This window comes from Vulpes vulpes, chromosome 4 (assembly GCF_048418805.1).
Source record: "Vulpes vulpes isolate BD-2025 chromosome 4, VulVul3, whole genome shotgun sequence".
NCBI classification, from domain to species: Eukaryota; Metazoa; Chordata; class Mammalia; order Carnivora; family Canidae; genus Vulpes; species Vulpes vulpes.
The window spans coordinates 21,536,102-21,548,570 of NC_132783.1; the positions used below are offsets into that span (position 1 = coordinate 21,536,102).

The 12,469-nt window shown below is 37.4% G+C and overlaps 1 protein-coding gene across 1 annotated transcript in view; it reads right to left on the reverse strand.

The window, feature by feature from the left end:
• The window catches only part of LOC140598711 (rho GTPase-activating protein 20-like), a 37,048-nt gene extending 29,256 nt beyond the window's left edge, over nt 1–7,792 (reverse strand). Inside the window, exons 1-2 of the mRNA XM_072757237.1 lie at nt 7,278–7,792; nt 7,083–7,197 (exon numbers count right to left, since the gene is read on the reverse strand). The gene's annotated coding sequence lies outside the window, so the exon portion shown is untranslated. The remainder of the gene's footprint in view (nt 1–7,082; nt 7,198–7,277) is intronic.
• Nucleotides 7,793–12,469: the final 4,677 nt, after the last annotated feature.

The following is a 12,469-nucleotide window of genomic DNA, read 5'->3' on the forward strand; positions in this document are numbered from 1 at the left end:
TCTTATTATTTTTGGTACAATTGTTAATGGGACTGTTTCTTAATTTCTTTTTTTGCTCTTCATTATTAGTGTATAGAAATGCAGTGGATTTCTGTATATTGGTTTGTATCCTGTGACTTTCCTGAACTCATTTATCAGTTCTAGTCCGTTTCTGGTAGAATCCTGAGGGTTTTCTACATATAGTATCATGGCACTTGCAAATAGTGAAAGTTTTACATCTTCCTTACCCATTTGGATGCCATTTATTGCTTTTTCTTGTCTGATTGCTGGGGCTAGGACTTCCAGTACTATGCTAAATAAAAGTAGTGAGAGTGGAAATCCTTGTTTTGTTCTTGACCTTGGGGAAAAGCTCTCACTTTTTCACCATTGAGTATGACATTAGCTGTAGTTTTTTCACATATGGTCTTCATTCTGTTGAGGTATGTTCCCTCTAAACCTACTTTGTTGAGTTTGTATCATGAATGGATGTTGTACTTTTAAATGCTTTTCTGCACCTATTAAAATGATCATCGTTTTTACCCTTCTCTTGTTGATGAGATGTATTATGTTAATGGATTTGTGAATATTGAATCACATTTGCATACTAAGAATAAATCCCACTTGATCATGGTAAATGACTTTTTTAATGTATTGGTGGATTTGGTTGGCTAATACTTTGTTGAGGATTTTTGCATGTATGTTAATCAGAGATATTGGCCTGTAGTTCTCTCTCTCTCTCTCTCTCTTTCTCTCTCTCTCTCTCTCTGTAGTGTCTTCATCTGGTTTTGATATCAGGGTAATGCTGCCTTCACAGAATACATAGAAGCTTTCATTCTTTGTTTTTTGAAGTAGTTTGAGAAAAGTAGGTGTTAACTCTTCTTTATATGTTTGGTAAAAAAAAATTTTAAGTATTTTATTTATTTATCCATGACAGAAAAAGACAGAGGCAGAGACAGAGGCAGAAGGAGAAGCAAGATCTACTCAAGGAGCCCGATGTAGGCCTCAATCCCAGGACTCTAGGATCACAACCTAAAGGCAGATGATCAACTGTTGAACCACCCAGGCGTCCCTACATGTTTGCTGAAATTTACCTATGAAGCCATCTGGTCCTGTACTTTTGTTTTCTTGGGAGTTTTTTTATTACTGATTTGATTTCACTGCTGATAATCAGTCTTTCAAATTTTGTATTTTTTCCCAACTCAGCATTGAGACGTTATATGTTTCTAGGAATTTATCCATTTCTTCTAGGTTGCCCAATGACTTTGCATATAATTTTTTCATAATATTCTCTTAAAATCCTTTATATTTTTGTGGTATTGTTTGTTATTTCTCCTCTTTCATTTCTTTTTTTAAATAAATTTATTTTTATTGGTGTTCAATTTGCCAACATACAGAATAACACCCAGTGCTCATCCTGTCAAGTGCCCCCCTCAGTGCCCACCACCGAGTCACCCCCACCCCCCGACCACCTCCCCTTCCACCACCCCTATTCATTTCCCAGGGTTAGGAGTCTTCATGTTCTGCCTCCCTTTCTGATATTTCCTACCCATTTCTACTCCGTTCCATCCTAGTCCCTTTCACTGTTATTTATATTCCCCAAATGAATGAGACCATACAATGTTTGTCCTTCTCCAATTGACTTATTTCACTCAGCATAATACCCTCCAGTTCCATCCACGTCGAAGCAAATGGTGGGTATCTGTCATTTCTAATGGCTGAGTAGTATTCCATTGTATATATAAACCACATCTTCTTTATCCATTCATCTTTCGATGGACACCGAGGCTCCTTCCACAGTTTGGCTATTGTGGACATTGCTGCTAGAAACATCGGGGTGCAGGTGTCCCGGCATTTCATTCCATCTGCATCTTTGAGGTAAATCCCAGCAGCGCAATTGCTGGGTCGTAGGGCAGGTCTATTTTTAACTCTTTGAGGAACCTCCACACAGTTTTCCAGAGTGGCTTCACCATTTCACATTCCCACCAACAGTGTAAGAGGGTTCCCCTTTCTCCTCATCCTCTCCAACATTTGTGGTTTCCTGCCTTGTTAATTTTCCCCATTCTCACTGGTGTGAGGTGGTATCTCACTGTGGTTTTGATTGTATTTCCCTGATGGCGAGTGATGCAGAGCATTTTCTCATGTGCTTGTTGGCCATGTCTATCTCTTCCTCTGTGAGAATTCTCAGGTTGTACTACAAAGCTGTGGTCATCAAGACAGTGTGGTACTGGCACAAAAACAGACACATAGATCAATGGAACAGAATAGAGAATCTAGAAGTGGACCCTCAACTTTATGTTCAACTAATATTCGATAAAGGAGGAAAGACTATCCACTGGAAGAAAGACAGTCTCTTCAATTAATGGTGCTGGGAAAATTGGACATCCACAAGCAGAAGAATGAAACTAGACCAATCTCTTGTACCATACACAAAGATAAACTCAAAATGAATGAAAGATCTAAATGTGAGACAAGATTCCATCAAAATCCTAGAGGAGAACACAGGCAACACCCTTTTTGAACTCGGCCACAGTGGCTTCTTGCAAGATACATCCACGAAGGCAAAAGAAACAAAAGCAGAAATGAACTGTTGGGACTTCATCAAGATAAGAAGCTTTTGCACAGCAAAGGATACAGTCAACAAAACTAAAAGACAACCTACAGAGTGGGAAAAGATATTTGCAAATGACGTATCAGATAATGACAGGAAATTTGCATCAGCTCTCAATGTGGGTAGGAGACTCCTGATACTTTACAGAACCAGATCTTAGGTTTTAGACAGGCTGGGAGTAAGAGTCAGGACTGTGAAAGTCTAATGATTCCCCTCCTAATGTCCAGTAGTTCACATCTCTTTGATAGATACCAGGCTATGAATTTGTGGCTAAACATTTCCACTGCCTTCTAAGCTTGATACCCATCCTGGATCAGTATTATGAGTAATTTCTATCCTGATTCTGGCACTCTGGATTTTCTACTACCACTAATTGATCTCTATAAAGAGGGAAAAAAGGGAAGCCCAGGCCTTGGCAGTTGAGTGTTCACGCCACTACCCTTTGCTGCCCTCTACTGACCATATCTGGAAATTACTTTTAACCTTCCAGGTCCTTGTCCCAAAGCAGATAGAGATACTGCAGTGAGTGAAACCAGGCACACAAAATTTGAGATGCACCAAAAAACTAAGTAAAGAAGATATGATATTTTAATGTAATATTTTTAGAAGTCAATTTTCAAAAAATACATGATGAACAAAATACCGAAATGTACCCTAAAACAGTACTACTAGCTTATATGTACAAAGACCCTGCCATCCATTTTTCATTCAAGAAAAAGGTCTAATACCACAGTGGAAAATCATGCTACCAGCGCTGATGAACCTTTTTCATCACTCGCATATTTGGGAAAAAGACCCAGAAAATTTAGAATAAACCAAAAAAAAAAAAAAAAAGGTGCAAGTGGAACAGATATTATAACAGTAGACTCCTGAGAAAAACAAGAGAACGGAAAAAAAAATTAAGAAAACAAAACCAACAAACATCTTTAGAGTCAAGAAGCCAAAAAAGAGGTGGCTACAAAATAAGAACAAAGGCAGATAAATATTTCTTGTATATTAAAGGTATCATCGACCAAATTGAATAGAAAGTCTTGAAGATTGAGTTCAAGGAATCCTATTTGACCTTGACACTTGGAACATTCATCTTTCAGTTTGCCTGACCTAAGGTTACCCTTTTTTTTCCTCAATAACTAGACCTATTTAGTCCTTCAGTAAGGAGAAAATTAATCATTGGAATAACAGAAAAGCTATTTTAATTGGTAGAATCAACATACAAACAAAGCTTGGAAGACAACAAGTGTAAAAGAGAATCTGACTAATATTAACACTGATAATATGAAATACTGGAAGTCTGAATATTAAAGCAGCAGAGAGATATGGAAGATAATGTCACAGATTTTTCTCACCTATTTATTTATATAGCAAGAAATCAATTATATACCGTGTAAAATTGATGTAACAAAATAGAGTTTAAATATACTCTTTAAAATGATAATCACCAGAAATATCAAAGCAATGTAACTGGAAAAATGTAGACATGGATGGATCAAAGAAATAAGTTTCTCATCTTCCAATAGATGCTATCTAAGGTTGATAAACAAGATAAAAGGAGAAATCAAGTATTAACACATATTTCAGAGGTACTGTGATAACCACCAGGAGAACAGAAAATACTTAAAAACAGGGAGCTGGAAATAAGTCGGGGAACAAGTTCAGGCTGAGAATTTACTTTTCTCTTGGTATCATTCTCTACTGCTTGATTTTTAAAACATGTGTATGTATTAAATTTAAGTTTAAAAGTTAGAAGAAACAAAACCAACTCGACTTTTTGCAGCTGCAGCTCTTGGCACCACTTCCTTCCCATCTGCAATCTCTCTCCTCACACCAGTAGTCCAATCCTATGGAGGCAGGAAGGAATAAGAGACTAGAAAAGTTCCTGTCCTGGGGATCCCTGGGTGGTGCAGCGGTTTAGCGCCTGCCATTGGCCCTGGGCATGATCCTGGAGACCTGGGATCGAGTCCCACGTCGGGCTCCCAGTGCACGGAGCCTGCTTCTCCCTCTGCCTGTGTCTGCCTCTCTTTCTCTCTCTCTCTCTCTCTCTCTCATAAATAAATAAAAATTTTTAAAAAGCTTCTAAAAAAAAGTTTCTGTCCTGAATTTAAGTTTTTTGGAATATTTTTGTTTTGTGCTTGGGTTCTATCTTTTCAATGTGCAACTCTTTGGAATACTAACTTTTGACTACTTTAATCTGTGATATCTAGATCCTCTTTAAAGTTTTGCTAAACTTTGTTATCCTTCTTTTACTTCTTGACAAAAGACTAATCTTGACTCATTGCCTCTTACTGTGATCACAGTATTTTATTTTCTTAGAATCTTGATTCTGTCCAACTACTGCTTTGCCTGGCCCAACTCAACCTGCCTAGGTAGGAATGAAACATCTATGGAAGAGAGATGACAATTATCATTTTCAGAAAAAATAAAACTTCATATACTAGTAAAACATAGCACTAAGGGAGTAGGATGATGTTCATTATCCCATTCCTCATGCATTTTAAGAGGAGAGTGTACTTCCCTGTCCTAGAGAGAACAGACTTGGGAGAATGTGGGAGGAGAAATTCTCTCTAGACTTGTGGTCTCACAATCTTGTACCAAAGTAGCCAAAACATGAGACACAAGACACAAGGAAATGAAGAAACCAGAATACCTATCTACATTTTTGAAGAAGGCAATAATGTCTCAAATGTCACTCTCTGAGAGAAAGTAGGTAATATATATGGGAGACCACTGCACACATCACCAAAACAAAACAACAGCAAAAGCAAAGGAATACCTATATTAAACATGGGGAAGCACAACTATTGATGGGCACTTTCTGCTCAGTCATACAGATTCACAGGCCATGGATTCAGTGCTGGTGCAGCTGGCTGGCTTGCCACCGGACCTAGACCAGGTCCTCGCTGTCTCCAGCATAGGTGCTACTAAGTTATCTGCTGTGCTCCGATAGCAGTATCAGATGACATTACATAGTCACTTAATTGGGGTACCACAGTTTTGTTTGTGACAACTTCTATAGTGGACAGTTTCTTTTGGGACTGCTGACCCCTTGGAGACTAGAACTAATTAGAGATTTGAAGCAACTTTGAAGAGGCTGAAGAAGCTATACTCATTCCTGTGAAATCCCAGGACACAGCTGCAGCTATAGGAACCTCGGCTCTAAGTAAAAGCCTCTGGCTTACACTGAGCCAATTGTATAAAATGGAGAGTGAGAGCATTTGGACTTTAAATAAAAGCTCCATGAGCTTTTCCTTGCAAGGGGATTTAGTTTGTGGGGAAGTTGAGTAACAAAAATCAGTTTCATATTGTTCAAATTTGGGACATTTTCATATTGATATAGTTCTCTGTATTCATTTCATAAAATCTGGTGAGCTATTTTGGACAACATGACTGGGCATAATTAGTGATAAGAAATAGAATTAGAGAGTGAACTTTCAGCTTAGTACTATCTGACTCATGGTGCTAGTCTTTTATGGGCAAAAAGCAAAATGCCCTTCAAGAAGTCCCAGAAGGACTCTGTGTAGGGAGAAGCAGACATGGGGTCTGTGTGAGCACAGCAGCACTGTGAGCATGCACCACTCGGCTGAGAGGGACAGCTGCCTGGTCCCCTTCTGATGCCTGAGTACAAAGGGTTATGACATTGTTTCTCAGCCTTCCATCATGCGTACACCGCCTTCATGACTTTTCTACAAATACATGTTTTTAAGTATTCAGCATGGACTTTACAATCTTTGCTCAGGGTAATATGTGTTAAAACATGTTAGGAAAAAAAAAACAGGTATCTTTCTGACTACAGATGAAAATGCATACATAATTAATAAAACTGAAAAAAAAAATGCCTGGGAGTATGCCTACTTAAAACAACTCACATGATGCCAGTGGAATCCACAATGTAATATATTTAAAAAATTAAAAAGCTGGCAAGCATTAGGAGGGATGCGTGTTATTCCCCTCTTCAGGATTCGACTCCAATCCTGATGACACAACATGGTGTTGGAGAAGAGATTTGGGGTCGCTGTCTTCACTTTCTCACACCATCCCAAGCAACGTAGAGCAGACCTTTTTAAGACCTATAGAAGCTGTGTAGAGCTTTTGTACTTAAAGAGTTTCTTGGTCCCCTATTGGAGTGGGCTTGAGTGAGGACAACTGCAGTTGTCTGGCCATCCCATGGCTTGTTTATGGAGATGCAGTAGCAAACCCTGTTTTTGCATGACGTCTAAGCCTCTACCCAGCTTTACTAGGGAACCCTATAATTTGGATGATAACATACATTTCAATTGCCTGCTGTGTCCCCTTTCTCGAACTGGTTCCAACCCGTAAAGAAGCCCAAATTCCAACACAGCATGTAGTTACATAAACAAGTGAAAGAATGAGAGAAGAAAACATTGATGGAAGAAAATGCATGCTGCTATTATACAGCAAAAATACTATGTATATATAAACATTTAATGATAGCTTATTTTGAAAAAGTGTTTTTTAAAAAATGAATGCAACTCAATACTCAAATAGTGTTGAGTTCTCCTTCCCCAACTTGCAGGTACAGTCATGTAGTATTCCAGTCTTTCTGGCTGAGTCCCTGCAGCTGGAGCAGGGCACCTTCCGCTGTTGCCGAGTTTCTGAAAAACAATGAGAAAGAATATTGGTTTAGGGTCAGGCCTGGGGCTAGATCCTGGATGTCTGAAGTTCAGCAAATTACCTGGCCTTCCTGAGTCTCAGGTTTTATACGTGTAAAATGGGAATAACCCCTCTAGATTTGCTGTGAGGATTAAGTAATAATGCATGTGAGTCAGTGACACTGCCGTTCAGAAAGAAATTCAGATCCATGTCTAGGTATCCACTGGGTATGTCCATAACTAGATAGTTTTGGAAGAGGTTTGAGATCTTTCCCTTGCATGGATAGTGGAGTATGTGTGGTCGTGCCTATAATCAGAGGCTTTTGTTAGCACAGATAAAATGCCAAAACAATAAAGATTTTGATGTCATGTGTTCCTTTGTGCAAACAAGCTTGCCTAGCAAAATGGTGCAGATAAACACAGATGAATGGAATTTATACAAATAAATGAAAATTATGTTTCTCTAGTATAAAAATAGATCAAATGGTAAGAGCACAAAAATAGGTGAAATGGTAACATAAACTGACTTTTGTAATCAGAGGGTCAACTCTTGACATTTTCCTCTCTAAGCTTTTTCTGATAGTTTTGTTGCTAAGGCTACCATGTTTTTGCCAGATTGGAAGAGGACTGTCAACTCTAATGAAGATTAAGTAGATTTCCCAACGAGATTTTTTAAAAATAAACATCAGTTAATGCTGCTGGCTTTCAAAGCCATATTCATGAAGAATGGAAAGATCTTTAAAGAGTTGCTCTTAGAGACTCCTAAATCTGGGAAATGAACAAGGGGTAGTGGAAGGGGAGGTGGGTGGGGGGATGGGGTGACTAGGTGACGGGCACTGAGGGGGACACTTGAAGGCATGAGGACTGGGTGTTATGCTCTATGTTGGCAAATTGAACTCCAGTAAAAAATAAATAAAAAATAAATAAAAAACAAAGATCTGCTCTAAGAAGGTGTAACTAATAAAATTTGAAATTTAGCAGCATTTCTATTCCATAGTTATTCCAACACACAAGTTTTTATCATGGTTACATTGTACAAAAATAACTTAAAACAGAGCTTTACATATTTAATAAAAAGATGAAGATATTATTATTTACAACTTTAGCCAAAAATTAATTCCCTAAAGAGTAAAAGGTTATTTAATGAACAATTCTTTTGACTGGTTGGGAAAGTGTTGCACAACGGTTCACAAATTCACACTTGATTTATTCTTTGAACGATATAGATAACTTACAGGATTCAGTCCTCTGTCTTTTGGTTCCTGCCATTAATTGGTTAAAGTCATCCGAGGACAGTGTAATTACAACGCTCCCAAAGAAACCTGGAGTTTTGTAAATACAGTAAATGGAAAGTAATGTGTTATGGACATTCAATTGCTAAAAGGATGTAAAAGGGTAGGAGCCATTAGGAAAGGTGAATACACACTTCTCTTGATGTGCTTGCTGAGGAGCCAAATGAGCTTCTTGATCATGGACAGAAGAGACCACCTAAAGTTTAAAAAATGTAGAGCTGTTTGTGTGTCCATTGATCCTGCAATTCTACTTGTGCACTAAAGCAGGAAAATTAAATGAAAAATTACCTAGCCAATACACGTGCTGTGTTTTCTTCCTCTGATGTCTTTATATCTTTGTAGCCAGAAATCCCAATGTTAATTTCGAATAGGAAAGGCTGAATACTAAAGTTAAAAGTTCACCTTAATTTGAATATTGTAGCATTAGTGACATCTGATGGAAAACGAGTTACAGGGTAGCATTATTTAGGTATCCTGATCTTTCTATCACTTTCATCAGATTTTCGCACAGCCCTCTCCCCACGTCCATGGGAAGAGTGTACTTTCTGGCCCCATTGAAGTTTGGCTTAGCCTTAAGACTTACCTGCATCAGTGGAATATGAGCAAAAATGTCAGTGTGAAAGTTCTGAAGATAAGCTTTAGGAGTCCTGGTGAGCCATTGCCCCTTCAATAATAGAAGGAGACACGTGCCCTGCAGATTTGCAGGGGCAAAGAAGAAGACAAGCACTCCAGATAACCCACAGACTACACGGGAAAAAATTGTTATTCTATGGTTGTTTGTGCAAAAGCCAATTAATACATGAGACTATTACACACCTCTGTGTGAATTCCCATGGAAGCTTGACTCCTCTCTCCAATTGATGACACTGGGAGAAGATTCCTGGAGACGTGTGGTTCAGTCCCTTCTGGGGCTCTATTTCAGACCCGGATAGGCCCAGTCGGAACATGTTTCCATTCCTCTACCTATGGTAAGCAAAACTGAGTCAAGAGTCCAGGGCAGGCCCATTAGGTTCTCTTAGAATCTTGGGTTCACTGTATAACATGGTGTGGAAGTCATGTAGGGCTTTTTTTTTTCTTCCAAACATTTATTTAAATTTTAATTAACATATAGTGTAATATTGGTTTCAGGAGTATAATTTAGTGATTCATCACTTACATATAATACCCACTGTTCATAGGTCATTTGCAATTCTTACATCTGTTGATTTAAATATCTTCCTCTTAAGGTGGACTTCAAGGTATAGGAAAAGAGGGCAGGACAAGTTTAGATGGAGCCATAGGCTAAAGCTTTTCCGGTTGAGCTTTGCCAATAAAGCTTGTAGCTTGGCTCCCACTCAACTCTAATATATGTACTAGTAGGAGTCAGTAGTGGTATAAGCCACGAAGTATAAGTGGTAATATTAGGACTTTTTAATTTGGCGAATAAAAACAACTGACAGAAATTTAAGTATTGTCCGTGATCTATTAAGAAAGTTGCTACTGGTGAATATTTTTCAGGGAATGACCACATTATTTCTGGTTATTTAGCAGAGGCATTTAGTGTTTCCTAAAGCAGTTACTGCTTTCTAAAAAGAATTTCAAACTTTTGTCCCAAAAGTAGGACCAGATTTTTTAACTCTTCATATTTTTACTGAACTTCCAGTTCTGCTTTCCGTCTCAACCTAATGTTTCATGTTTAGAGGTTACAAACAGCACAGAATTTAAATGCTTTAATCTTACTAGTGTCCACTTTGTAACATACCTCATGTTTGGAAAACCAGACTCTTGACCACACCTTAATTCAACATCATTTTCCTTTCTGCAGAACTGCTTTTCTTATTCAGGAAAAGGACATATGTGGGTGGACCTCAATTAGATAGCTTCAACAATTCTCCAGGCAATGGGCTTTCACAATAGCATTCACTATACCTGTCATCAAATACTGGCACTTATTTGTCTTGCAATGAGAGAATTGCCTTTTATTCTTAACAAGCAGGCAACTGGATCAAAGAGATTAGATTACTCAGGTGAAAAAACAAATACATAATGAGATAAACCTGTGTAGTAACTGCCTGGAAGCTTGCCATCTATTTTCCTCTCCATATCTCAAGCTTCAGAAAGACCAAGACTTTGTTTCATTCATCCTAATACTTGGAACTTTAACAGGTGCTCACTTTGTCATTTCTGAATGAGTGATACAGGCTATGTGTTTTTACTTTATAGTGAAGGTTAATGAGTTAATTCATATAAAAAGCTTAGAACGGTGTCTGATACTAAGCACTTAATTACAAAACAAGGTAACATTTAGAATAGAGATTAGAAAAGATGTCAGAAGTTTGCCTTAAACTGACCCTTAAAAAATAAGGAAAACTAGGCTGGCAATAAAGCTAAGAGGATAGAAAAGTTCTCCAGTCCACTATATGCTAAAATGAATTAATTCCAAATGACATGTATTATTTTATACAGAGAATGATGCTTATTTTAAGTCTAAGGTTATAAGATTAAAGGGATATAATCAAAGCTTGTTCGTTAAATTGAAAGTACCTCCAGATTTATTCAAGTTGGTATCCTTAGGCCTCAGTAGGCACAAGATATTATTTGCTATACTGAATCCATTCTATTATATGTGTTAATACCACACCAATATAAACATATTTAAGACAAATTTTAAACATACATATTTAACTTTATTTCATCATCATTTAAAGCTTGATTTTATAAAACAAAAAAATTAAGAGTTCTGTATCACAGGAATTTAAACAGTGGCAATACACATAGCTTTGTAGGTTCGAGTTCTACAACAAATCAAAATCAAATAATTGGAAGTGTTTTCAATATGGAAAATATACAAATGAAATAAATGGCAGAGACCTATTATGAGCAATGTTTCATTACTTGCAGGTTGTCATTAGATAATTTCAGAATCTAAACAAAGACTCTCAATATTCATACTTCTGTTGCTGTATTTTACATTTAATATCTCCCTACCTATAATCCAGAGGCAAAGTCCTTGACCAAAAGGTCTGATTTAAGAAGGCATTTAGTTTTATGGCAAAAGTTATCCATCTACAGTTACCACTTTCAAGGAATTGACAACAATGCTGATGTGATCTGCTAGTTCCCTTTTGAACAATGTGCAATAATTTATTCCAACCCTGTATCAAGTCATACAGGTAACAAAAAATGGGACAATTATGCACAGTTCAATAGATGTATAATGTTAAGTTTCCCCAGTCTAAAAATTAACCAGTGATACAAAATTTATCAACTATAGTTGACTTGGTTTCAGGAAAACCGCATCTGAGAACTACAAGTACATCACTGTCCTAATCTCATCCTCAGTCACTGGTCGGAATTTTATAGGCCACCATGCTATTTACTTTGTGGATAGTAGTAGTAAATGAATGAAGACAGACTTCCTCAGAATTGGTAATAAACTGTGGTCCCGACTCTTCCCATTTTTCAAGGACAACCAAATCTTTGTATAAATCAGTAGGTCAAATGAACCTAAATTGGGGATAAGATCATTAAAGTACAATTAGTTTTTGAAAGGTACAAGTATCCTTCCTCTCTCCCTCACATGTGAGCCACCTATCATGTCAGAAAAGCTAGTTTGGCTTGATCTCTAATCAGTTATATTAGCTAATTGCTTTTCTTCAATGGAAATTTTAGTACAGAAAATACTGTACTCCTTTTTACTTAATGAAAAACTCGATTGTTTTTTTTTCTTCAAAGAGAAAAGCCATTAAAGATATTTGCAGAAAGTATATAATTGATCACGAGACAGCATGAATCTAAGCCAGAGAAAAAGAACATCTTGGTTTTGTGACCGCTGTATCCCAATGCCCAGAACCATGGAAGGCATACAGTAGGCATTTAGGGTATATCTGATGAATGAAGGAGTAACTAAGCCAGAAAAGAAAGACACAGTTATACCTGTCTAAGTCTTAATTATATACAAGGAAATGTGTATAAAATAAAAGTAATGGAAGAAATTACGTCAA